The sequence below is a fragment of the Pseudonaja textilis genome, chromosome 4 (genome assembly GCF_049901715.1).
Source record: "Pseudonaja textilis isolate UNSWEBS1 chromosome 4, rPseTex1.2, whole genome shotgun sequence".
Lineage (NCBI taxonomy): Eukaryota > Metazoa > Chordata > Lepidosauria > Squamata > Elapidae > Pseudonaja > Pseudonaja textilis.
In genome coordinates, this window is record NC_141993.1 from 21,556,110 (window position 1) to 21,581,810 (window position 25,701).

General features: G+C 36.8%; 1 protein-coding gene across 10 annotated transcripts in view; it reads left to right on the forward strand.

Annotated features, from left to right (window-relative positions):
- Positions 1 to 25,701, forward strand: part of PCDH15 (protocadherin related 15) — a 579,778-nt gene that overhangs the window by 138,334 nt on the left and 415,743 nt on the right. Inside the window, exon 1 of one of the 10 annotated variants that reach the window (XM_087932349.1) lies at positions 6,414 to 6,534. The exons of the other annotated variants lie outside the window; for them this stretch is intronic. The gene's annotated coding sequence lies outside the window, so the exon portion shown is untranslated. Of the gene's footprint in view, positions 1 to 6,413; positions 6,535 to 25,701 lie in introns of those variants that run through there. 10 annotated transcript variants of the gene reach the window in all.

A 25,701-nucleotide genomic window follows, 5' to 3' on the forward strand; every position in this document is an offset into this window, starting at 1 on the left:
GGCTACCAATGAATTCTTGTCTGACCACTTACTTGGGTTTTTACAATATGGTGGTTAGCTTCTAGCATGAGTCTAAAAGCTTGGGAGACTAAAGCTCTGGTCCCAGTAAACTGACCCAGATTAGATCCTGGAACTTCTCTCCCTTCAGTAAATGTGCACTGGACTGTTCTATGTGTTGGTAGTCTTTGGTGTTTAAACTCTATAATAAACTAGCTCGATGCCTGTGCTTTGCTATGAATCTATGTGATTGGGCTTAGATTTGGGGAGGAAATAAGGGGGAAAAAACCTTCTGCCTCTGCCTAACAACACCCATCAGTATTCGTCTGGCTAGCGTCCTGTCAGAGTGTGTGAGAGTTGAGGGCTGTTTGGAAACTGAAGCAGTATTTTCTGTATGAGCAAGAAGGAGACAGGACATGGCTTAGCTCAACTGTTCTGTACTAAAGCTGCTTGGTGCTGTAAAACTGAAACTGAAACTCCTCTTCTCTGCTTGCATTTTGCATTTGGAACAGACTTCTTTTCAGATGGGGAGGGGGAGTAGAATTAATAATAATATAAAAAATCAGGGCTGGGTTTCTACCGGTTCTGTCCACCTCTGTAGAACCGGTAGCTCTGAGGAGCAACAGACATAGAACCAGTTCTATGCCTGCTGATGTTTTTGCCCACCTGCCTACCCGGGCTCTTACCTGATCTTTATTTCCTGATTTTTCAACTTCAGCTGCTGAACGAGGCACAGCTGCAGTTAAAAAGGCAGGAAAAGAGTGCTGTTTCAAAGGGTGCATCTCTGCACACAGCATGCTGATGACGATTTACAGGCGTGCAGCTCACAGCATGCAGGGAAGCTCGTAAATCCCGAACCGATAGTTAACCCTGTCATATCCCACCCCTGTACAAAATACTAATACTATAATGGTCATTTTGAAAAATCCTTTCTTAGTGAGCATCTAGAAGCCAAGAGGAACATATGTGGCAAATTTCAAGTTTGTAGGCTTTTCAGTTCTGGAGATTTTGTAATGATGTGTGAGCGGTATTTTGCTTCTATATAGAGAGAGATTAAGTTAGCAATAATATGACTGAAAAAAAGTTCTTACTGGTTTTGAACCCCTGGAAATAAAGATGAAATTCGATAAATGGATAATCTTACAATTTAATTCATTTTGTGATGTTGAAACTGAACATGAATTAAAATGGAGGCAATATAGAATAACTTTCTGATAACTTTAACATAGCAATTGTTTTGTACAATAAGCTTCCATTTGTATCACTGCTTCTCTTTCCTGACATTCCTTTGCTATATCACCACAATAAATAGAAATGCAACAGCTTTTTTTCCCTTTCAGGAGAAAATATGTGCATGTCAGGGAATTTACTAATGTCCTCCTGTGCAAAACCCACCTGAAAAGTTGCAAAATACTGGAAACAGTATTTTGGGATTTATGAAGGATCAACAAGTAGAACAATCCAAACCTCTTTGTGGAAATAATATTCTTGTATTATTTGTATTCATTTGTATTTAGGTATTTATGTACAGAGGGGTTATATCTGCATATCTAGTTCCTCCACATTAAGAATGTTCATCCCATCTCAGTTGGGTAATTGACTGAAGCTTAGCTTAACACTAGTATTGTAGCTTGTAAATTTTCAAGATTGCTAGCCAGACTGAAACATAAAGATTTTATTTGTGTTTTCTTACCTCACCCTTTTTTGACCCATACCCAGGACTAATATGACCACTTATTGATTTTCTTCTATTTCAAAATAGCATTGTGTAACTAAGTGGATATGAATCTTCCATCCTGCTTGTTGCTTCCTACTGGTTCTAAGATTGTGAATTTTCTTCCTTTGTTACTTCACAATCAGAATAAAAGACCAAACATACAGCATAATATATTTTGATACTACTAATGGAATATTATTAGAAATGACATGCTTAAGACCCTTAGGAGCTACAAGTCCTTCTGTGAGCATTAATGTTCTTTCAGCCATTACAAATGTTTGCTTTCTTTCAGTTTGAAGTTTGGCTGGGACCTGACTAAATTGGGATTGTAGCAATGTGGAAGTTTGAATTAAATAGGAAACATTGAATTGTGTTGTAGAAGCTCTATCCTGTTTAACTGCACAGCTCTACCACTTTAAGCATAAGACCAGTAACAAGATTTATTACTAAGACAGGATAGAATATAGTCTTTAGACAGCAGGCATAGTTTTCTCCTAGAGGATCAAATTAATACGTATTAATACATAGTTCAGGGGAAGAATCTTACGTCCTGTAGATGCAGCTTCAACCTTGGAAGAGTTTTGATTAACAATGCACTGTTCTACCTGTAAGTATGGTGTAATGGTTAGACTTTTGCAATGTTTCCTATAAGGGATTACCTTTGAAGACAATTTAGAAATCACAGTTGGTGCAAAATGCAGCTGAGTAATCATAATCATTATCTTACACCTACTTTATATCACGTGCATTGGTTACCAGTAAATTTCTCAATACAATTTGGAATCCTGATTTTGATTTATAAAGCCCTATATATTTATTTCAATTTGGATACCACCCAATGAGCAGTTCACAAACGAGTATATGCACAGCCATAGAAACCCAAAACAAGGTGACATCCAGGGGTAGGACTCTACCAGTTCACACCTATTCGCTAGAACCAGTTGTTAACATTCTAAGCAATTTGGAGAACCGGTTGTTAGAAGAAATTTCTGGCCTAATCCTATAAGGCAGGCAGGCAGGAAACATTCTGGTGTTGCTTACAGAAACTGCTTCTCCATTAATCCTTATTACATTCTTGGTGCCAGACATCCAGAAATCCTTCGTTCCAAAACAGTAACTCTGAGCCAACATAATCTCAAAGTGCTTTATTAGAAACAAAACATTCTAGCATCATCCGGTGGAATTTCAGTACTGGAATCCTACCAGCTCATCCCACAAAATTCCACCTACCTCCACCCCCTTTTCTATACCTCATTAATCACATGAACCAATGATTGGCATTCTCAATTCTCTGCTACGCCACTCTCTGTGACCTTGAACTAATAACTCATAATATATATTTTTTTCCTAAGAACATTTCAATACATCACTTCCTCCCTCTATGGCAATGATGAATTCCAGAGTTGACACTTGGCAGGACTACACTTCCTGTCTCAGGAACTTCTCTGGAGTTTTTCCCCCCCCTCCTTTACTGGTACTTTGCTTGTGTGGAGTGACCATTCAAAGTTACAATGGCACTGAAAAAAGTGACTTGTGACCATTTTTCACACTTATGACTGTTGTAGCATCCCCACAGTCATGAGAGGCCAGGCAAGGAGATGCGTGCCTCGATGTAAGTGATATTGAGTTGACCATGCCCACCAACTAAGCCACGCCCACAAAACCAGTTGTTAAAACAATTGAATCCCACCCCTGGTGACATCCAAGCACAAATAGCAAACAGCCAATGAGCCCCATCTGTCTTACCCCAGGGCAAGGAACCACAATGGCTTAACTGCAAGGTCCTTGCAGAACAATGCCCTCCAACCATGTTGAACCATTTGAGAAATTACTCCCAAAGAAAAACTGCTTTTATTACAGTCCATTTATGTGAGATGAGAAAGGCATTGTTTTCACTTATGGCACCTATTCTTTTAACCAGCTTTCTTTTAGAAGTTTGATTCAATCATGTCTGATTCTCAAGGGCACCCTTCAAGTTTTCTTAATAAAGTTTTTCAGAAATGGTTTAGTATTGCCTGCTTCCTAGGAATGAGCCTAGAATTGATGGTCTCCTAGTTTTTAGCCTTATGCCTTAAAGATTACACCAAAGTGTCTATGTTTCTAGTAGTTAGTGAAGGATAAATTCTTACAGATGACTTTTAGCATATGATGTTTCTGATAGTTTATTCATTTTTATTTTATTTTTTTAATTCCTGCTGTTGAGTTTATGATTTTGGATTTCTTTTATTTTTAGTTTTTAGTTTTAATGTTATAAGGATTGTGGATGAAATTAATTTCCATGTCTATTTTAGTTATTATTCTTTTTTTACTGTCATTGTTTTCACACTATACCATGATAGTATAACAAAATATACTATAAGTATTCTGTTTTATTTTACTGTCAGGTTCCCAGGAGTTCAAATGATTCAATCACATCCAAATTTAATAAGAAATAAGTTACAATTAATTTCAGTGTTAGCTTCCAACAAGCTGATTTCAAACCATATTTTATTCAACTGACTTGTCTAATGTAATGGTGTACAACTAGCATTTCTGGCCGAGATAAGTAGAAAGTTCTCAATTTTTTCCTAGTTGTTCTGACCTCTGAACAGAGCCCCATTATCCATGATTTTTAGACCTTGTCCTTTATTTTCTAAATTAACTGAAATCTTTTGTGTAACAAGGAGAAATAACCTATTTGCATAACGTCTAATCCTTTGTTTAAAACGTGCTTCTATTTTTTGAAATAACTTCTTCCTTGTGTCTAGTTGTTTTGACATGCAATGCCCTAGAGTGGCACCCTGAAAGGAGGAGTTGAAACAGTTTATGTCCAGGATTTGAAGGGTCTGTGGATATTTTTTTCATCCCTCTTTCTAGCTACAGGTGCTCCATAAAAGACAGACTAGTTACAATTGGTTTTTTTTTTCCTCCTGCAGTCCTAACTATTCGTTGAAATTTGTACCTGCCCTGTTTGATTGCTGTACCAGACCAGACAGTTATACAAGTAGAAATGACAGACTTAATAATTCTGTCTCTAATATTCTATTGTTGAGATTGTTGAAGAATAAAAAATTGGCAGCAGCAATTAATTAATGCATATACATTAAGAATGGAGAGTAATTGACTCAACTAATTTTTCTTTATGTCTCTGTGTGCACAGAAAGGTTCAGAGAAATGCATAAAGGGATTATGTGAGCAATGGAGGTATTATTTTTCCTACTTCCTTTAAATCACATTTTTTAAAAGTAGCTTATTCACTTAAAAGAAAAGAAATAGGTAGTTTAAAGATTAGAAGAGCAACATTTACATATTCTATGCATAACACTGAACAGATACCTCTTTTGCTGATGAATCCAGAGCCAAAAGTAATCACAACTTGTGCCTTTCACACATGTTCTGCCAGTACCAGATGGCATCCTAAACAGCAGCAGTAAATATATTTTCCATTTCATTAGTTGTAAACAAGGCAAAGAACTTTTTCTGAATGATCTTAACAAAAGACAAACAAGCTTACAACTCCCACTTTCAACAGTGAGAATTGATTATTGAATTAGTTTCCACAAGAGGCAATAGCAAACCAAGCTTATTAGCCCACTGCCATTTCTGTATGTATTACTTACATAGAGGAAGAGAGAGAGAGACTTTGCATCACATTTGAATATAACCTAAATTTTAAGGCAGGCTGGAATAATTCAGGGGAGATTTTCTTTTACTTACCTCAGACTAGATTAAAGTACGTACATGAAACTCCAGCCCTGATTTACCATTCTGAAACATCTTCAAACATAAATAGTGTAACTAAATAATAAAACAAATAAAACTTTGTTTTGCATTAAACACAGTAATGGAACAGGACAAAGGAGGAAGATTATCTGCATTGATTGACAGGCATGTCCTCAACTGAAGAATCAAGCCAATATCATTCACTGCAAACACAGTGGCTCAGAAAATAGCAATCCGGGAGAGAGAATTTTAATTTTACAATTCATTCTATTCATTATTAACATATCTCTCAAATTTTAGCAATTGTATGGCCATGATTTGTGCACTGTTTTAGCCAATAGATTGGTTTAAGGCTGTTTTCATTTATGATAAACAACAGCAACAAGCTAATCTTTCACCTAGGCCTGGCATATGTGTGCTATTTTGGAAACTGTGGTCTCATCCCTCAAAGTGGGTCAAATAGCTTGCCCTCCCCATCACTTTATAATCCCCTCATCCCAGAGGATTTAAAATAAGTAATTCTGATTTCTTTGTGGCTGTGTTTTCACAAGTCAGCAGATTTGGTCACAAAATAAATCAGATGAAACACACAAGAAGCACAAAATTATAGGTGCTTATTCAGATGAGAAGTTTCTACGTTTGATGGTATTTTAGGCATTGTGGAATTTTCTGAGAGACTTGCATTGTGCTCTCACCGCCCCCAAAAAAAAAAAGCAAGTGACCTGCTGACATGAATATCCTCTTCCATGAAATTAGGGTGGTATTATTCTCTTCCTTTGTACCATCGTGTGGCCCCAGCTTTGCAAGGCCATTCTAAGACTTGGTCTCTGGTTTGTCATCAGGGTTAAATTTCTATTAATATCTCATCTTTGTTTGCATGGCATGGCTGACTGGGAAGTTAATTTAGTGGAAATGTACATTAGGTTGTTTTAAGAATAATCCTCTTCAGCCCCAGGGCTGATTGGGTTTAACAGTTCAACACCACTTTTTCTTCCATAGAGTTAAAAGTGGCGTGCAAATGGAGACTCTCAAAATGCAGGAGGTGACACGTATCATTACACCAGGCAAACAGAAAATCTAGTGTAACTATTCCCTGGGGACAATTCAGTGTCTTGAGGGTAAGCAAAGGAATATAAGTGTGTGTGTGTGTATGTCTGTGTATACATTTGAGGTGCTGCAATTTGCACTATCGGATTGCAATAGTTTGACTTAGCGGGTTTTCCCACATTGCATCTTTAAATTACTTTAGTCCCTTTCATAAATCTTTTAGATCGATGAATTTATTTTAAATCTCTTTCTGGATTTTAATCCCTTCCTCTGACTTGGCCATGGTAATGTCTGGATTATGATATTACTTGATAATTACTTCAGAATCTATAATATTGCTAGTAGTAGAAGGTAAAGATTTTAGATTCATAGCTGCATTTTATAATTTAAAGGCTACACACACACACACACACACACACACACACACACACACACACACACACACACAGAGTACATTCTCACACATGCACCATCTGAATTTGACCAAGTGAATGCTCTATTCTGTTAAATGGAGCATCAAATGGATACAATTCAGCATTTATTCTAGAAGAGCACAGTATTCAGTATGATGCATTAATGGAAGTCTTTATAGATTATTTCCTGTGTGATGGAGATACAGAAAAGTCCTTATCTGAACTGCATTTAAACTCCACAATTAAAGGTCCTTCAATTCCATGGAAAGCTATCCTGACACAGCCTAGTGAAATCCTGTAAAACTGGTACTGTGATCTTTGTAGGGATTGCCTTGTAGCAAATATTTATGATTATAAAAAGTTGCCACCAGATCTTGAATTCTTCAAACAACGATTTACACAATCTTATCATTTTGGACTGGTCAAGCTTTAAGCAAAAGGAAATTGTATGCATTCTCAAATATATGAAGATAAGAATTTCATACAATGTTTATAGTGGAGAAGACAATAGAAAATACTATGCATATAAGCATTACATAATTGGCCTCACTAATATTCTCTTTTAAAAGTGGAGATATTAAGTGTCTTTTTTCTAAAAATACAGGACATGAATATCATACCAGCTTTGGTTTGCTGAATATCATACCAGATTTGGAATTTGTAGTAAAAAGTCGCCTAACTAATGAAGTAAGCAAACTAGGAATAGCATTTATACCTGCCACAGAGTAAAATAAATTTGTAAGTCCTATTTCTAACTCATTAAGATTCAAGATAGATAAGATTCTTGATAGATAAACACAAATGAATAAATCTTTTAACCTTTTAAAGTTCTTGATGTTTAAAGTAGAAATGATTTAATCTGTTTTATCAGTACTCCAGATTTACTTAATAGTAACAGGGAAGCAAAATTATAGCTTTTAGAATTTTTCATAAATCAGTGCTTTTTACCATACAATTAAACATTGCAGTTGATTTGTTGTGAACATTAACATGAAATAACAACTTTGTTTCAAAAGCACAATTATATCAAATCAAAAATTATATTTTGCTCACTGTAAAGGTTTGTATTCTCAGTGCCTGTCTTATGTCCATCTGAATAAAAAATGTTATATTTTTCTGGCATTTTTTAAAAATCAAGTTATATTTAAATTCCTTTAAAAGATTTTAAGATTTTCTAAGTGTGTACTTACAAAGATAGTTGGTTTACAAAAAATAAAATGGCTTGAATAAAGACTAAGTGGTGATGGAGTGAAAAATACATTGAGCACACTTTGAAATGAAATTGTAATTCTGAATTTAGAAGCAGTATGATTAATAAAATATTGCGAGCTCAGTTAGTGATATAATAGAAATAAGCAAAGAATGAAGCGCTTATGACTGCCACTCTAAATTAATGGCTTCACATCTTTTATTTTGTAAATCACTGGACATATCAAACATAAATTTATACAGGAGAGAATAGATAGCTCTTATTCCCTACTCATTCTTTCTAAAATAAATTGCCTTGTTTTCTTTTCTGGCTCTGCTAAGAATCTATGTTGGTTTATTTGTGGTTTATATATTCAGAAACTTGATTATACATTTAAGAGTTTTCCACGTTCCAGTCTTAACTCTCATGGACAAACCAGCCAGCAGTGAAGCTGATTGAAGAAATAAATCTGCAGATTTAAATATCATTCTCCTTTTTTGGACACTAGGATGACGATGTAATTTTCTTTCCAGGCTGTGTTTATGATACATTTGATGGGTTTCCTTTCTTCTTTACCTGTCCTGAGCTGGTAAAAAAAAAAAAAAAAAACAGTAGCAACAACCTCATTCCCTCATTGTTTTACCATTTTAATGAATCCTTAACTTGGGCTAGAGAGACTAAGTGATAGAATGCTTGTCGATTTTAACTTGTTGTTGAAGAAAGATCTATTTAATGATCTTGTAGAAAGAAAGCTCAGTTTTTCAGTATTCAGTTGGTGAAGTTGTTAAAATCAGTAGACGTAAAGGGAAATGATCAGAGGTAAAATATTCCTGCCACAGTGCATGGTAACCAGTTTGGAGGGCTGTTACAGAGATGGTATTCAGCAGGTTCTGATCAGTTCTGGAGAACCAGTAGAGGAAATTTTGAGTAGTTTGGAGAACCGGCAAGTACCATCTCCCCCATCTATTCTCTGTTTCCCAAGTCCCAGCTGATCTTTTGTTGTCCTACACAGGAGAACGGTGCTGGAAATCAGGTTAGTGGGGTGGGAACAGAATGGAGACTTTACAGTATCCTTCCCCTGCCATGCCCACCAAGCCACTCCCACAAAGCCATGCTACGCACACCAAGCCATGCCCATAGAACCGGTAGTAAAAAAAAATTGAATCCCACCACTGGGCTGTTACTCTGAAATGAAGCACGGCAGGTGAACATGATAGCACCAGTCAAGCCAGCAGGAACCAGGAAAGATTAGTTTGGGCCCATAACTGGGAAAAATAGGCACAATTTCCCTTCCCAGAGGGTGTGAGCGGGTGGGTAAAGAGTGAATTATTGAGCCCACAATTGAGCCCAACATTTCTGTTGTTAAGTGAGACATTTGTTAAGTGAGCTTGGCCCCATTTTACAACTTTTCTTGCCACAGTTGCTGAGTGAATCACTGAAATTGATGAATTAGTAACCCGGTTGTTAAGTAAATCGGGTTTCCCCATTCTCTTTGCTTGCCAAAAGCTTGCCAAGGTCACCAAATGACTTTGGGACACATAAGTATGAACCAGTTGCCAAGCATCTGAATTTGATCACATGATCATGAGGATGCTGTAAAGGTTGTAACTGAAAAATGGTCATAAGTTGAGTAGTTTTTAAAGTGCCATTGTACACTTTGAATAGTCACTAAATGAACTGTTTTAAGTTGAGGACTACTTGTATATTGTATATATATTGTATATACTTGCATATTGCCCTGGAGAAACAGTCAATGGCCCATTCTAGTGGTAGGGCAACTTGGTCATGTAGATCATACCTTATTATCTGGAACTCAGAGTAAAAACGAATAGGAGGGATTGAGTATAATCTCCGAAGGGTCCTCTATTTGGTTTATTAATTAGTATATACTATCGACCCATGATGGCGACCACACATGCCACAGGTGGCACGCAGAGCCATTGTGCCGGCATGTGAGCTGCAGGCGAACTTACCTCACTGGGCATGCGCGTGCCTCACAGCTGATTTTCGGCCAGTTTGAGGCCTTTTGCGGCTTCCCAAAGGCTTGAGGAAGGCTTCTGCAGGCTTTGCCAAAAACTAGCCCCGTTTCGTCACTTCCTGTTTTTCCAAGCCTTTCTCAAGCCTTTGGGAGCCCAAAAATCAGCTGTGAGGCATAGTGCAGGTAAGGGGGCAGTGGGAGTGGGTGGGGACTACGCATGCATGCGTCGGGGGAGTGGGGGCACGCACATTGCCTTCTGGGTGCTGGCACACGAGTGCGAGTGGGATAGGAGCCCAAAAAGGTTAGCCACCACTACTATAGACAGAAAGTTTGGTTAGTCTTTGGTGGTTTAAAAAAAAAAAAAACAGACTCTGGTAGCAGTTTCTCTAATGAAGCCATTTTATTAAAATGCATACATTTATAGATTGTATCTTTCTGATTTGTTTCTCAGGATAGAGAAACTATTACAAGTGAAGAGGGAAAAAAGGGCAGGAAGTAATACAAATTCCATTCCAAAATGCAAAGTGTACCATATTTCTGATGTACCTTATTCACATTCGAGGGCAGAAAAATCTAGCACATTATAATAGATCATTAAATAGATCATTCAGACAAAATTCTCTGGGGAGAAGGGTGTTGTAAAAAAACTTTCAACAATGCTAATGATTAGCATTAGCAGTAACATAGATCCTGAATATAAAAAATACAATGACATATTGCTGTTGAACTTTTGCTATTTGAGTTTCAGAAAGGACTTACTGTATTGATTTACCAAGCTTTTGATTTTTTTAAGTGTTACTATTTTAGTTTGTTTTTAATTTTTATGCCTTTAATTGTTTATTGATCTTTTCACTCTTACCAAACCATTAAAGGATTTTTTTTTTACAGAGATACATTTAAACGAAAGAATAAAAGTGACACACTTAGGAAACTGCAAATCAGAAATATGATCCTGATACAGAATTAACCAAAAGAGGAATCTTTTTAACTATTTGAAAGATAATGCTGGATATCTTTGATCTGGTCTTTCTCCAATTAAAAGTCTTTCTTGAAATTCTTACCACCACAGAGCATATAGGTTATATGCTAGTTAGATTAGCATATAACTAGCATATAAGAGTAGATATATATCTATATCAATATTGATAGATATAAATATATAGATGTATGGTATTCAGCTTTGTTCAGGTATTTTCCCACATTATTATAGTTGTGCTTTTAAAGTTGTAGCAACGTTTCGGCAGAATCTCATCTGCCATCATCAGGCTTCTGTATTGTGTTCATCTGTGTTCGTCTCATACAGAAGCCTGATGATGGCAGATGAGATTCTGCCGAAATGTTGCTACAGCTTTAAAAGCACAACTATAATGACGTGGGAAAATCCCAAACAAAGCTGAATACCATACATGTAAGTACCCACGAAAACTTAAGAAAAGATATATATAGATATAGATACTTTGATATATTGATACACTAAAAAAACCCTAATGTTATTTTTAAATTTGTATATAAACAGCTTGTTAAAAGCTGTTAAAATAAATGATCTGTTGGCACTGCAATTTTTTAATTCTCTTCCTTGCTGGGTGTCCAGGAGAAAACTGGCTTAAAGAGAAGGCAGCCACATTTCTCCCACTGAATTAAGTAGTTCTTTCTTCTAATTTCACTTCTAAATTATGTTCTCTTTGATCCTGTTTTCAAAGTATTAAAAGAAAGGTGGGGTTACAGGTGACCTCCCCTCTCTTTTAACTTCCTATTTTGGAGGATTTTAGGTTTTTGTTCATTTGAGAGGATTAAAATTCTCCATGGATGCAGTTTTGTTCTATGGAGGATCAGAACTATGTTCAGCTAAGAATGGTTATTGTCTTTTTTTCTTTCTTCAAACTTTTCAGTCATCACAGGTTGGGACAGGGGTTGCAGAACAATTTCTATCACTTTTCACTTTCTGTTCCGAATGCATTATCAACTTAGCTCACTGTTCTATTCATTCTCCTATTATGAAACTGAAAATGAAATATCTTCACATTTCTCAATCTAACTGTTGAGCACAAAGGAATTGTTAAAGCATACTTAACATCTCTGTGTGTCCAGTAGGCACTTGTGTAGTGAACCATTCAAGCTAATACATGGAATACATATCCCAGAACAATGAAATATCTTTGAGCTCTGCAGTGATTCAGCCCATTGGACTTTCTCAGACAGGAAATGCTGTTAAAGTTGTCTTGCTTGATCCAACATTTGCTTGAGTTAACATGGTTATCCAGGCCATAATAATGTTCAGTGCATTCTTCAGTTCTAACTTAAAGTTACTGTCTTAATTCTCATTTTCTACCATGATTTCTGGCTCCAGATTAGCCAGAACTATAGAGATACATGATCTGTTCTTTGTTCTTTGGTTGCAATACTGACTTTTAGTTATATTAAAACAGCTGTATCCCCCAAACATTGTTCAATTCCAAATTCAAGAACCACCACAAGTAGTCTCACTTAACAGCCAGAATTAGGCCTAGAATATTGGTTGTAAATCGTAGTAGTTGTTAAATAGGTCACCATGTGACCAGACTCAGCTGTTAAGGGACCCCCCCATTCAGCAAATCTCATTCTTGTAAAATGGATCCATTCTCCTGAATGGGTGCTTTTTATTGGAAACCATCAAAAGTGTTAGAAATTGGCAAAAAAAATTGCTGGAAATTGTGGTCATATGATTACTTGAAACATGATCACATGACCTTGGAGCTGGTGCAACAGTCATAACTTTGAGGACAGGTCATAAGCGATTTTTTTGACTTTTTCATAACTTAAAATAATTATTAACCTGTAATTTGTATGTCTAAGGTTATGGGAATTTTTTTATAGAATCTTTTTTACGTGACCCAAGTTCCTGTGGGATATAGTTCTGAATTTTTAATACTTGAATATAAAATTCTTCCTCTTTTCTCTTTGAATAATATCACAATAAGTGCATTTTCTTTCAGAATAGAATCCTATAATTCTCACATTGAGAATTTTTAATTGATTTCCTATCTCATAAATGTACTAAATTCGCTCTGTGTGTCTGTCTGCCTCTGTCTGTCTGTCTACCCTTTATATATCTGGCTTCTGTCAGATAACATACAGGTGAAACTTGAAAAATTAGAATATCGTGCAAAAGTTCATTTATTTCAATAATACAACTTAAAAGGTGAAACTAATATATGAGATAGACTCATTACATGCAAAGCAAGATAGTTCAAGCCGTGATTTGTCATAATTGTGATGAGTATGGCTTACAACTCATGAAAACCCCAAATCCACAATCTTAGAAAATTAGAATAGTGCATGCAATCAATAAAACAAGGGTTGTACATAGAACAATATTGGACCTCTGAAAAGTATAAGCATGCATATGTAGTCAGTTCTTGGTTTGGGCCCCTTTTGCAGCAATTACTGCCTCAGTGCGGCGTGGCATGGAAGCTATCAGCCTATGGCACTGCTGAGGTGTTATGGAAGACCAGGATGCTTCAATAGCGGCCTTCAGCTCTTCTGCATTGTTTGGTCTCATGTCTCTCATCTTTTTCTTGGCAATGCCCCATAGATTCTCTATGTGGTTCAGGTCAGGAGAATTTGCTGGCCAATCAAGCACAGTAATCCCACGGTCATTGAACCAGGTTTTGGTGCTTTTGGCAGTGTGGGCAGGTGCCAAGTCCTGCTGGAAAACTACTCAAAACTACTCAAAATTTCCACTACCGGTTCTCCAGAACTGGTCAGAACCTGCTGAATAACACCTCTACTTCTGAGTCTGACTCAGCAGATAATCAGCAGGAACGGATTGAGAGGAATCCAGTGACAAAGCACCAGATCTTTACCAGGCATCTATTCCTAGAACACAACTTCAGAGAATCCCCAAAGGTCATCTTCATTGCTTCTTTAGAATTTATAATTGAGCCACACTGATGCCTGGCTGATGTAAGAATAACTACCAGTGATAGCCCCTTCCATTGGAAACAATTTCAGATTTGGCTTCCTTGCTTCCTGCTCTGCTCTGCTCTGCTCTGTTCTGTTTATTGATTCTTCTTGGGGCAACTGAATAACCTCCTTGGTGTTTTGACCCCTGAGCAGTAATGGACCACATTTGCCTCTCTGGTACTATTTTCTTAAACTTGCACTTCAATTATCTCCTATGGCTTTGCTCCTAACTGCACTCTTAATTAACCATGCTGTCCCTGACTATCAGACAAATGTCACTTCCTTTTATTTTTTCCCCCGGGGTATATGTATATATATGCACAACTGGCATTTTGCCTGTCTCTGTAATTAACTGCAATACTACTCAACAGTAAACCACCTGTAAATCAACAGAGCATGCCTAAAACAAGACACTTTTGAGAAATAAATCTGAAGCTTTGTACTGCTCTGATCAAAGTAGTATTTTTTTAAAAAAAATGTTTATTTATTTGATTTGTCCTTTCTTTGTATCAGAAAAAGATATTAGAATTCCATTTTGAAGTGTGTTGAACCTTAAATATAATTGTTTCTTATTCCTTACCTTGATCTTCTGTTGGTAGGGTTTGTAAACCTTTTATCACTTTCAAAATATTTATTCAGTTTTGAGATGGGAGGTTTAAGAAGATGAAAGGCGCTGTAAAACTAAGGATAGAGGATGATGTAATTCATCCATCAGGCTTTTAATAGCCCATATATTGCATACCTATTGGCATGCTGTCTAGATGTGAATGAATTCAAGACAAAATATTCCAGAAATCAATTTTCTAGAAGCAATGAAATCTACTTATTCTATTATTAAACTCATGTCCAGATGCTTGTTGTAGCTCCTCTACAAAAGCAATAGCACATAGATTTATACATCACTCCATAGTGCCTTACAGCCCTCTCTAAGCATTTTTATAGAGTCAGCATATTGTCCCCAATAATCTGGGTCCTCAGTTTACTGACCTTGGAAGGATGGAAGGCTGAGTCAACCTTGAGCCGGTCAGGATCGAACTCCTGTCAGTGGACAGAATCAGCCTGCAATACTGCATGCTAACCACTGTGCCACCATGGCTCCTAAAAAAAGGAGCACTCTTCTGTTCCTTTGCCATAGAAAATATCATCATCTTCATGGGGACTATAAAACCAGAAAACTTAGGAGAAACAAAGAACCTTCATCTAAAAGAGTTCTAGGTTGTAGAACTTAGAATGCATTTAATATTACTGTGGAGTTTTCCTCAATACTAGTCACCTTTGAGAGAATAAGATTTCAGTGGTCCAAACAAAATAAGTAATCTATTCTGCCCTTAAAATGGAGGAGGGGGGGGAGAAAAATTATGCCAACATTTCATCCTTATTTACTTAATGGAATTGGTAATCTTACAGCTGAGAAAGATTTCCAAAACTTAGAATTAAAAATCAGAAATGTTTTGTTGCAAAATGCAACTAAAAAGCATGTGGAACAAAAAAACATTTTGTTCCGCATGCTTTTTTAAAAGAGGCTTTCTTCTTTTTTCCTTGAAAACATTTCACTTTTCATCCAAAAAGCTTCTTCGGTTCTGACTGAAGCTTCTTGGATGAGAAGTGAAACATCTTCAAAATCCAGTTGCCTATTGAAAAAACACCTTTGGGACAGCCATGACCTGGATGACTTAGAATCTCCATAGACTTGATGAATGGAGATGTTATTCTCTCTCCTCACTTTGCTTCAAAAGACCTGGCTGGAACAGTTTCTTGTCCTTTCTTCATTATAGACTCACCAAACCTTCTAAGTTAGCCCAAGATCACATTTTTCTATGTATAGATCCTAACCTTTCCTAATCTGGTGTTCTTCAGAACTGTTCTTCACAACTCCCAGAACTGCTAATACAAATATATTGTGGATCTTCAACATGTGCGCAAGATACTAAGTTGGAAAGACTGCCTAACCACATAAAGTATATGCCATCATGAACTAGATACAATAAATTAAAAATATCAGGATATTTATCCTTTGTTTTAGGTTATTTGCCAGCAAAAATAACTTTGTTATCCCTAATCAAGGAAGGGAGGTGTGCAGCTATTTCTGGATATACATTGTTATCCTTCTAATTTAATAATTCTGCAGCAGTTGAAAATAGTTTTCTGCCTCCAAAAGAGAAGAAATGGGTATTAACAATTCAGTTCTATGTATCTGAAGGTTTAGATGTGTTTGCTCAGAAGTAGATTGCACAGAATTCAATGAGACTTACTCATAAACAAGATTCAAATTCAAATAACTTTATTATGGTAATTAACCAGCAGAATTACTCATAGACAAGAAAGGAGAGGATTGCAGCCTAAATAAATGACAGTTATGTTTTTAAAAATTCTCTCTTAATGTTACTTAAAATTTGGTGCCTCTGGCATCTGTCTCATGTTGAAACCATTTCTGAATGTTTATTGATTGCTTAAAACTTATATCTTGGACAGTACTTGATGCTGTCATGCATAATAGAATATAATTCCAGAATCATTCATCTTACTGCTAGCATCATTAAAACAAATGTTGTTTGTTCAAATTCATAATGAATGTAATATCTGGAGTTTAATCTGGATCAGAGTAAAAACTACCAAGTTCAGAGTATTTCATAATTATGATTAATCATTATGACATTATGTTATTGCTTGAAGATAATTCACAGTGTTACTAAATTAGCTTTATTGATCAATTACACTCACTTTTAAGAGGCACAGGAAATAGTTCTTTGTCTATGCAAATGGCAAAACTGGGCCATGTGTCATGAGGAATTGCATGGCAGACCATCAGGAAATACCAGGACTATAAATTTTTAAAAAGGTAATGACAAATGATTTCCATATTGCTGCCAAGTAATTGATAATGATTGCATCCATGATTTTGTCTAAATAGTTATAAAAACCCCAAACTTGACTAGGGCATCTTTCTGTGTTTTTCTAGCTACAGACTAAAAGAGTTAGAAGGGACCTTGGAGGTCTCCTATTCCAACCCCCTTTTCAATAAGGAGACCTTATACCAGTGTTGGTAAAACCTTTTCAGCACCGAGTGCTGAAATGGGAGCATGCATGCCGGAAACCAGAAGAGTAGCCACCTGGTGTGCATGTGCGTGCCAGGAAGATGATCTTCCAGTTCTGGGTGTGCATGGCCAGCTGGTCTTTGTGCACACATGTGTACCAGAAACTGGAAGACTAGGTGGTGGGAACCAGAAGAGAAACTACCCTGCTCCCTCACGCATGAAGACCAGCTGGCTGGCGTGCTGGAATCCAGAAGATCAAGGGGCAACAGCTTGTGTGCCCGGAAAGATGGCTTTGTGTGCCACTTCCGGCATTGTGGCATAGGTTTTCCATCATGGTCCTACAGACAAATAGTTGTCCCATCTCTTCTTAAAAACCTCCAATGGTAGAACACCCACAACTTCAGGAGGCAAAGTAATTCCACTGATTGTTCTAACTGCCAAGAATTTTTTTCCTTATTTCTAGATTGTTTTTCTCCTTGATTAATTTCCATCCATTGCTTTTGGTCCTGCCTTTAGGTGATTTGGAGAATAGGTTGATCACTTCTTCACTGTGACTTCCCCTTAAATATTGGAAGATATTGTTCTGACCTAAGCTTCCCCCAAAAGCACTAAGCAGACTCTTTGTCCCGGCAAAACCCCTTTTATTAAACGAAGGTGAATTTCTTACATTCATATTCAGCCAAAGGCTTGGCAAACAGTCTTTCAAGGGTGTAATTAGGAGCACAGGCCTTATCTAGCTTGGAGAGCTGCCAAGTAAAAATGTTCAAAGGAAGGAATTGACAAGGAAGGACCTGGCACAGAGTCTCTGAGATGCACAGACAGATCATACTGCTGCAAAGAGCGAATTATATCCTGCAAAAGCTCCCTCCCCTTTTGATCCTCTTTTAATCCCTATGGGAGGGGCCATTCACCATCTACCTGTGGCTTTGATCCCATGTTGACCCTTAGTTCGCAATTGTTCTTTTCTTTTGGCAGCTCTGTGCATGCGCAGGCTGGGAACTGGCTCCAGATGCTCCCCCACCTCACTGCTGTCCACCTCCAAAGGCAGCTGATAACTGCCAGCCTGCCCTAGTCCCATCTCTGCCTCTGATGCAGAGCCCTCGTCTGAGCCTTCCTCCAGGACTGGCCCATGTTCCTCCCCAACCTCTTCACTCTCTGAGTTGCTGCCAGTTCTGCTAGCCACCAGCGGGCCACAACAGATATTGGACAGTGGAACACTGCTATCATGTCACTTCAATCCTTCTTTTAATTAAACTAGACGTACTCAGTTTCTGCAATCATTTATATGTTTTAGCCTCCAGTCCGACGCTCATTTTCGTTGCTCTTCTCTGCATTCTTTCTAGAGTCTCAACACTGTTTTTATAAGCATTTCCTAATGACTCGTCAATACCAAACTTACAGTAATATGGTTTGGTACTGACGAGTCAATATGAAATGCTTGCCTCTATCACTGTTCGTCTTTTAACTGCTTTGTTCAAATTGTTAAAGGGGACTAACTGCTTTAATTTTTTTTTTATATCATGGTGACCAAAACTGCATGCAATGTTCCAAGTGTGGTCTTACCAAGGCACTTCGGGTGATCTTGGTTCTATCCCACTGTTAATGCAGCCTAGGACTGCATTAGTTCCACACTAACTCTGTAAACCCATTGTGTCATAAACCACTAATTTATGATCTAATAATGTAATCTATTATGCAGTGATAGAGTAGAAAGGGATCATTTCCTGACTGAAAACAGAATGTCATGTAATGGCAAAGACAAATTAAAAAATGTGCACTGGGTGTAACAATCTGAATTCCCATGATCATGTGATCAAAATGTGGGCATTTGTGGCAACTGGAATGCATTTATAATGGTTGCTGTATCCTGGGGTCATGTGATCACCAGTTGCCACACAAGCAAAATCAAAGGGGAAGCCAAATTCATTTATCAACCATGTTACTGACTTAGAATGGAAACTGTAGCAAAGAAATAGTTGAAATAAAGATTTGTTGCAAAGTTTCCCAAAGATCCTTTTTAAAATTTATTTTAAACCAGTCCATTGTGGCTAAATCTATTAGAGCTTGTTTTGGTCCATGACCATTTATTTTAAATAAAATAATTATGGCTGAATAGGATTTTATTTATTTGTTTATTTGTATCCCAATTTTTATTATTTTTATAAATGACTCAAGGCAGCAATAATATCCAACATACCTTCCTCTTCATGTTTTTTCCCACAACAACCGCCCTGTGAGGTGAGTTGGGCTGAGAGAGATGACTGGGCCAAAGCCAGCCAGCTGGCTTTCGTGGCTAAGGTGAGGTTAGAATTTACGGTTTCCTGCATTTTAGTCTGGAGCCTTAAGCACCAGACCAAACTGACTCCTATTGTTATCCTGGGGTAGCCAGTGCCATTTAAATCACCATAAATTGCCTACTGGGCACAAATGTTATGTATTAGGATTGATCTTCAAAGTCCAAAGTCTCTAATGTGCAGTTGATCAACCTGCCTGATTTCTCAGATCAAAACAAGGCCTTTTGATGTTGCTTCCCTACTAAAATCTTTAGTACCTCTTTTGTTGATTTGTGAATGATGCTACACTTGGGAAAATGACAAAGATGCATATTGTTTGTCAATCTTTCCATTGCTAATTTACAGTCAAGATATTTGACTGTATGTATGTATTTTTGTATATATGTATGCATGTTTTACATTTTGTATATTTTGTTTGTTTGAGTACATTTGTTAGCAGAAAAGCAGGGTGTAAATTTCATAACAAAAAACAAGCAAAGTAGTTGTGCCTACCTTTTTATTTTGTTAACTTCATCCTTTTATGTTTTATCAGAAAAACATGATTTGATTTGAAAAATTAATAAAATCTTAGTGAAAGACAATATGTGAACTAGGAAGAAATTGGTATAATTTGGATTAAATTAAAAGGCACACTTTCGCAAGTGTGCTAATTTTTTTCTATAGTTAACCATTACTAATTTATTATCAGACAGTTCTTTTACTGCTCTACCACCTAAAATGTAAATTTACCTGCCACATTCAATTTTCCATATTTTGAATATGTGAACAACTGCACATAAATAATAACTTGGCATGCAGATCTGCAAAAAGGTTTTGTATTTAACTTAGTACCGTGTAGAGGTCATGTCATCTTCTATTTACATAGGGATTCATTGAAGCATATGGTTTTACTGGAGTGCCTATATTTTTGCTTGTATTTTATCTGAAGTTGTCAACTTGTCACAGTGCTATATAAGAATGCTCTATGTCCCCTTCTCTGAATAATATTTCTTATTCATTGTCTCTCAATTTTCCACACTTCCTTCTCTTGCAAAAATATGTTCTGCAGAAATGCATAGAAGAACAACAAAGATGGTTAGGGGACTGGAGACTAAAGCATATGCAGGAATTGGGTATGTCTAGTGAAAAAAGGAAAATTTCTAGGAAAAAATATCTAGTCTAGGTGTGACATGATAGCAGTGTTACAATATTTGAGGGGCTGCCACAAAGAAGAGAGCGTTAACCTATTTTCCAAAGCACCTGAAAGTATGACAGGAAATAACCGATGGAAATTAATCAAAGAAAGAACCAATCTAAAACAAAGGAGTAATTTCCTGACACAATTAATTAACAATTAATCAGTGGAATGGCTTGTCTCCAGAAGTTGTGGGTGCCCAACACCAGTGGTTTTTAAGAAGAGATTGAATAGCCATTTGTATGAAATGCTATAGGACCATGATGGTGAACCTATGGCATCTATGCACGAGGTGGCATGCAGAGCCCTCCCTGCTGGCACGCGAGCTATTGCCCCAGTTTAGGTCTACTGTACATGCTTGCATGCTTCCCATGGCCAGCTGGTCTTCAGGTCTCTGCCGCGCTTGCATGGAGTGTATGCATGAGGGACCCATGTGCATTGCATTTTGGTGGTTTGCACACACGTTTTTATTTATTTTTATTAATTTGATTTGTCAATCGCTTACAAGATAATAGATATAAGTATAAACATGAGTAAGAATACAGGAAATAGGTACGAATAAATGGGTACAAAAGGGCAGGGATGGGAGGCACGATGGTGCACTTATGCACGCCCCTTACAGACCTCTAAGGAATGGGGTGAGGCCAACAATGGATAGTACCTCCTTTAACAGAGGTTAAAGGAGTGGAGGATGTAACAACAGAGTCAGGTATTGCATTCCAGGCATTGTGGGCACTTGGTGCCATCAGTTTATAGGATCTGCTTGAACCAGGGGTTAGAATGGATCTCCAAGGTCTTTTCCAACTCTGTTATTCTGAATTTCTGGAGTTATATATCTCTCTCAATCTGTTTCTGTCTCTGTCTCTCTCTTACACATACACACATATACACATGGGGAGAGGGGCATATTAGGAAGAGATTTATTTATTTATTTATTTTGTCAATTGCTTACAAGATAATAGGTATAAGTAAAAACAATAGTTATGAATACATGGATACGTATAAGAAACATTAAAAAAATAAAAGAAACAATAGGACAGGGACGGTAGGCACGTTGGTGCGCTTATGCACGCCCCCCTACAGACCTCTTAGGAAAGGGGTGAGGTCAATAGTAGACAGTCTAAGGTTAAAGTTTGGGGAAGTTTAAAGTTTAAGGTTAAAGTTTGGGGAAGAAACCACAGAGTCAGGTAGAGTATTCCAGACATTGACCACTCTGTTGCCGAAGTCATATTTCCTGCAATCAAGTTTGATGCGGTTAACCTTGAGTTTGTATCTATTGTGTGCTCTTGTATTGTTGTGCTTGAAGCTGAAGTATTCATTGACAGGTAGGACATTGCAATGTATGATTTTATATACTAAGATCAGACCAAAGGCGGCATAGTTCTAGGTTTTCTAAGTCTAGAATTTCAAGTCTGGTGGCATAAGGTATTCTGTAGAAGGGTGGAGAGCTCTTCTTGTGAAATATTTCTGGACTTTCTCAACTGTGTTAATATCAGATTCGTAATGTGGCTTCCAGACTGATGAGCTGTATTTGAGTATTGGTCTAGCAAATGTTTTGTATGCTCTAGTTATTAGTGTAATATTACCAGAGAAAAAGCTATGTAAGATTAGGTTAACAACTCTTAATGCCTTTTTGGCTATGTAGTTACAGTGGGGTCTAGCACTTAGATCATTAGAGATGAGTACTCCAAGATCCTTGACAGAGTTTGGATCATCAACAAGGTCTTGACTATTCAGCCTGTATTTTATTTTTTGGTTTTTTGTGTGCTTGGGATTCTTGTAGGTAATATACATTACTCCACCTACAATTCCATAAATAGAAAATATTGGGAAGTGGGGAGTTGGTATGATGACCTCTTGAGTATTTTCAGCCACTGAATGAGGACTGGGGTTTGGAAGCTAATTTGTAGAAGTTTAATTCCACAGCTCTGACCATGAGCCAATGTTCATCAATTTGTCGAAGTCTTTCAAACCACACATCTTATAGGAAACATCTAGTGTGCTGAGCAATTGTGTAAGGATTGGCAATGTAAATTATTGGTTTTAAAATATACTAGAAAAAAAATGCTGTTATACGTGCAAAGTATTAAAAGGTGTTAGCTTATTTATCATAAGGGCACTTACAGATTTAAGAAGAAAGACTATTAAGGACTCTACGGTTCTGAGATCGAATTAATTATGGAACAGAGCAAATTGTTCAAGAATTTAGAATTATTTAACTAAATTAAAGCCAATTATCTTAAACATTACAAAACTCTTTAATAGAACATGAAGCAGAAATTCACTTTTGGGATTAAAAAAAAAAAAAAGCTTCAGGACTTTTTAGCAGTAGTTGATAGTTGTGGAGCAAGCTAAAATTGTATTAAATTGTTTCTTCAAATGTCTATAATCATGAATTGCTATACAAGTATAAATGAAACATTTCAGTCAATAACAATTAACAAACAAGTGGTTTGTTTCTGAGAATGGGATGTACACATCTCCTTTTAATGACCCCATAATCCCTTGCGGGGTGAAGTCTGGGCAACTGAATGGAGCTGAGTATTTACTGGCCGGATGCCCTTCCTATTGCCAATGCAGAGTTTTGTTCAGTAGATATATTTTCATTGTGCCCCGAGAGAAAAACATCTGCCTCTACATTTCTACATTTCTTATGTAAAATATGTTGGGCACTGTTAGACATTTAGCTTTTCATTTATTTTAGTCCAGCAGCAACTTAGGTAATGAAACACTAATGATATTTTAATGTATTATGAAACAACCTCACAGCTGCAGATGAAGATTCCTTTCTCTGCTGCTTTTATACTTTAATAAAGAAAAATAATATTTTACTATTAAATTAAAACTGAAAATTAAGGCTCTAATTAGGCCTACTTTTATTGGTTTTTCCATGGGATACCCAGTATTAGTAATGTAACAGATGTTAAATTTTAATGTTTTTTTTTCCTTGCAAATTAGAATAGCAAAGAGATAGCATAAAAGCAATTGACCAGAAATTGAAAAGACACTGCAGAAACCTTTAGAGCAACTAAGGATTTATTATCAAAGTTTGTAGCCATGGCATTATCTTTCACTGGCTTTATAGCTTTCTTGTTATACACTGTAAGACTTAATGTGCAGATGCCATTCTGTTTAAAGTACCATCACAATCACCACCAATTTACATGCCTCTATGAGTGCCATGTAGAGGTACAGAAAGTGTCATTTTAGAGAAGAATGACATAATTTTAAGGGTTACAGAATACTAGCAATAACAGTTTTTTTAAGGTAGGAAAATGCAACAATGACAAAGGTGTTTATAACACCTGAGAAAATGCACCTTTCATAGGACATAAGCTCTTTTAGAAGATAAACATGGTAGTCTTCAAGTCGCCTTCCAAACACCATCTGTACTCTTTCCCCACCTTCCTGTCTGCTGAGATATCTGAGCACTGCAGCTATTCATACGGATATGTGGAAGATAAAATAATAAATGATCCCTTAATGTAAAGTGTTTATTGTGAAAATATGCAAATCAGCAATCACCTGGTTAATTCTGTATTTTGAATAAATCCCACTGAATTGGAAGAATTTTCCATTGCTGTGCATCTACAGTAAAACCAATTCTTCATTCCGTTATTATCGTTACCTCATAACTAGATCACCAAGGAGGTTTAAATATGCTTCCATATATTCAGAAATCTTGGCTGGATATATTGGCCATCGGTTGTGTGAATGAAATGTACTATAGCCAAGCACAGAGATCCATTACTGTTTTTTTTAAAAAAAGAAAAAAAAGCCGTATACAGCTCATCTGCTGTTTTACTCACTGCTGCTATGAAAATTATTTTGCTGCAAAACAGCAAAAACAAAGTTGTCTTTGCAAGAAAAATCTCTGCGCTGTAACAGTGCAACTGGCATCTACCATAATTATTTATTTGGGAATTTCTGGCCACACATTAAATATATTACAGAATAAGAGCCATGTTTGTCTCAGAAAGCAAAAAAAAAAAAATCGGAATACATTTATAGCATCTTTTCCAACGAGCAATTTTTATTCAGAATAGTTCTATTCATTTAATAGTCCTCCTTCAATGTAGCTATTCTGATGAGGTGAATTGTGGTTCATAAAAGCCTGTGCCATTTAATAAAATTTGTTAGAAGGAGCTACCAGAGGAGCTACCAGACACCTTCTGATTTTTGTTGTTGTTGTTTTGGCTACATTAAAACCACTTTATAATCATCGTGTGTTAACTGGGTCACTTGTCTACCTGCTCTGAATGGGCTTTTAATTTATTTTCTCTGCCTCTTCTTTCTCTCTTTGTTTGTCTGTCTTGGTTGGTGCCACTCACATACTTTAGGAACAAATAAGCTGCATTTATGTGCATTTCATCAGCCAATAGTAAAGTCTGTGTCATTCTCTGAGTTGCCAAGATAAGAACATATTTCTTGAAAATAAAAGTTGATGTGGTAGAACTCCATATTGACATTGGACAAAATCCAAACCATGTTTTCTAATATTATGGTGATATTACATCTAGAAGGAGCTTGTTTCCCTCCATATCGGCTCAGAATTTTTTGGAGGATGGGAAAACCCCATAGAATGGTGAGGAAACTATCAGGAAGGCAAATTTATGCATCTTTCCCTCTAACAGAATTTTTGTGTGTATATGTGTGTGAGTAGAAGGCTTTCACCAAATTCCTTCTGGTATATTTTGAATTATTTAAACAACCTTGCGAGCCTTTCAGGCAGTGGAATAAGTAAATTAGAACATTAGTTTCCTCAGAAGTACAGGTGAAACTCAAAAAATTAGAATATCGTGCAAAAGTTCATTTATTTCAGTAATGCAACTTAAAAGGTGAACCTAATATATGAGATAGACTCATTACATGCAAAGCACTGTAATGTTCAAGCACAATGTAATGTGGCACAATTGAAATGATTATGTCTTACAGCTCATGAAAACCCCAAATCCACAATCTCAGAAAATTAGAATATTGTGAAAAGGTTCAATATTCTAGGCTCAAAGTGTCCCACTCTAATCAGCTAATTAAGCCATAACACTTCCAAAGAGTTCCTGAGCCTTTAAATGGTCTCTCAGTCTGGTTCAGTAGGAAGCACAATCATGGGAAAGACTGCTGACCTGACAGTTGGGCAGAAAACCATCATTGACACCCTCCATAAGGAGGGAAAGCCTCAAAAGGTAAGAAGTTGGATGTTCCCAAAGTGCTGT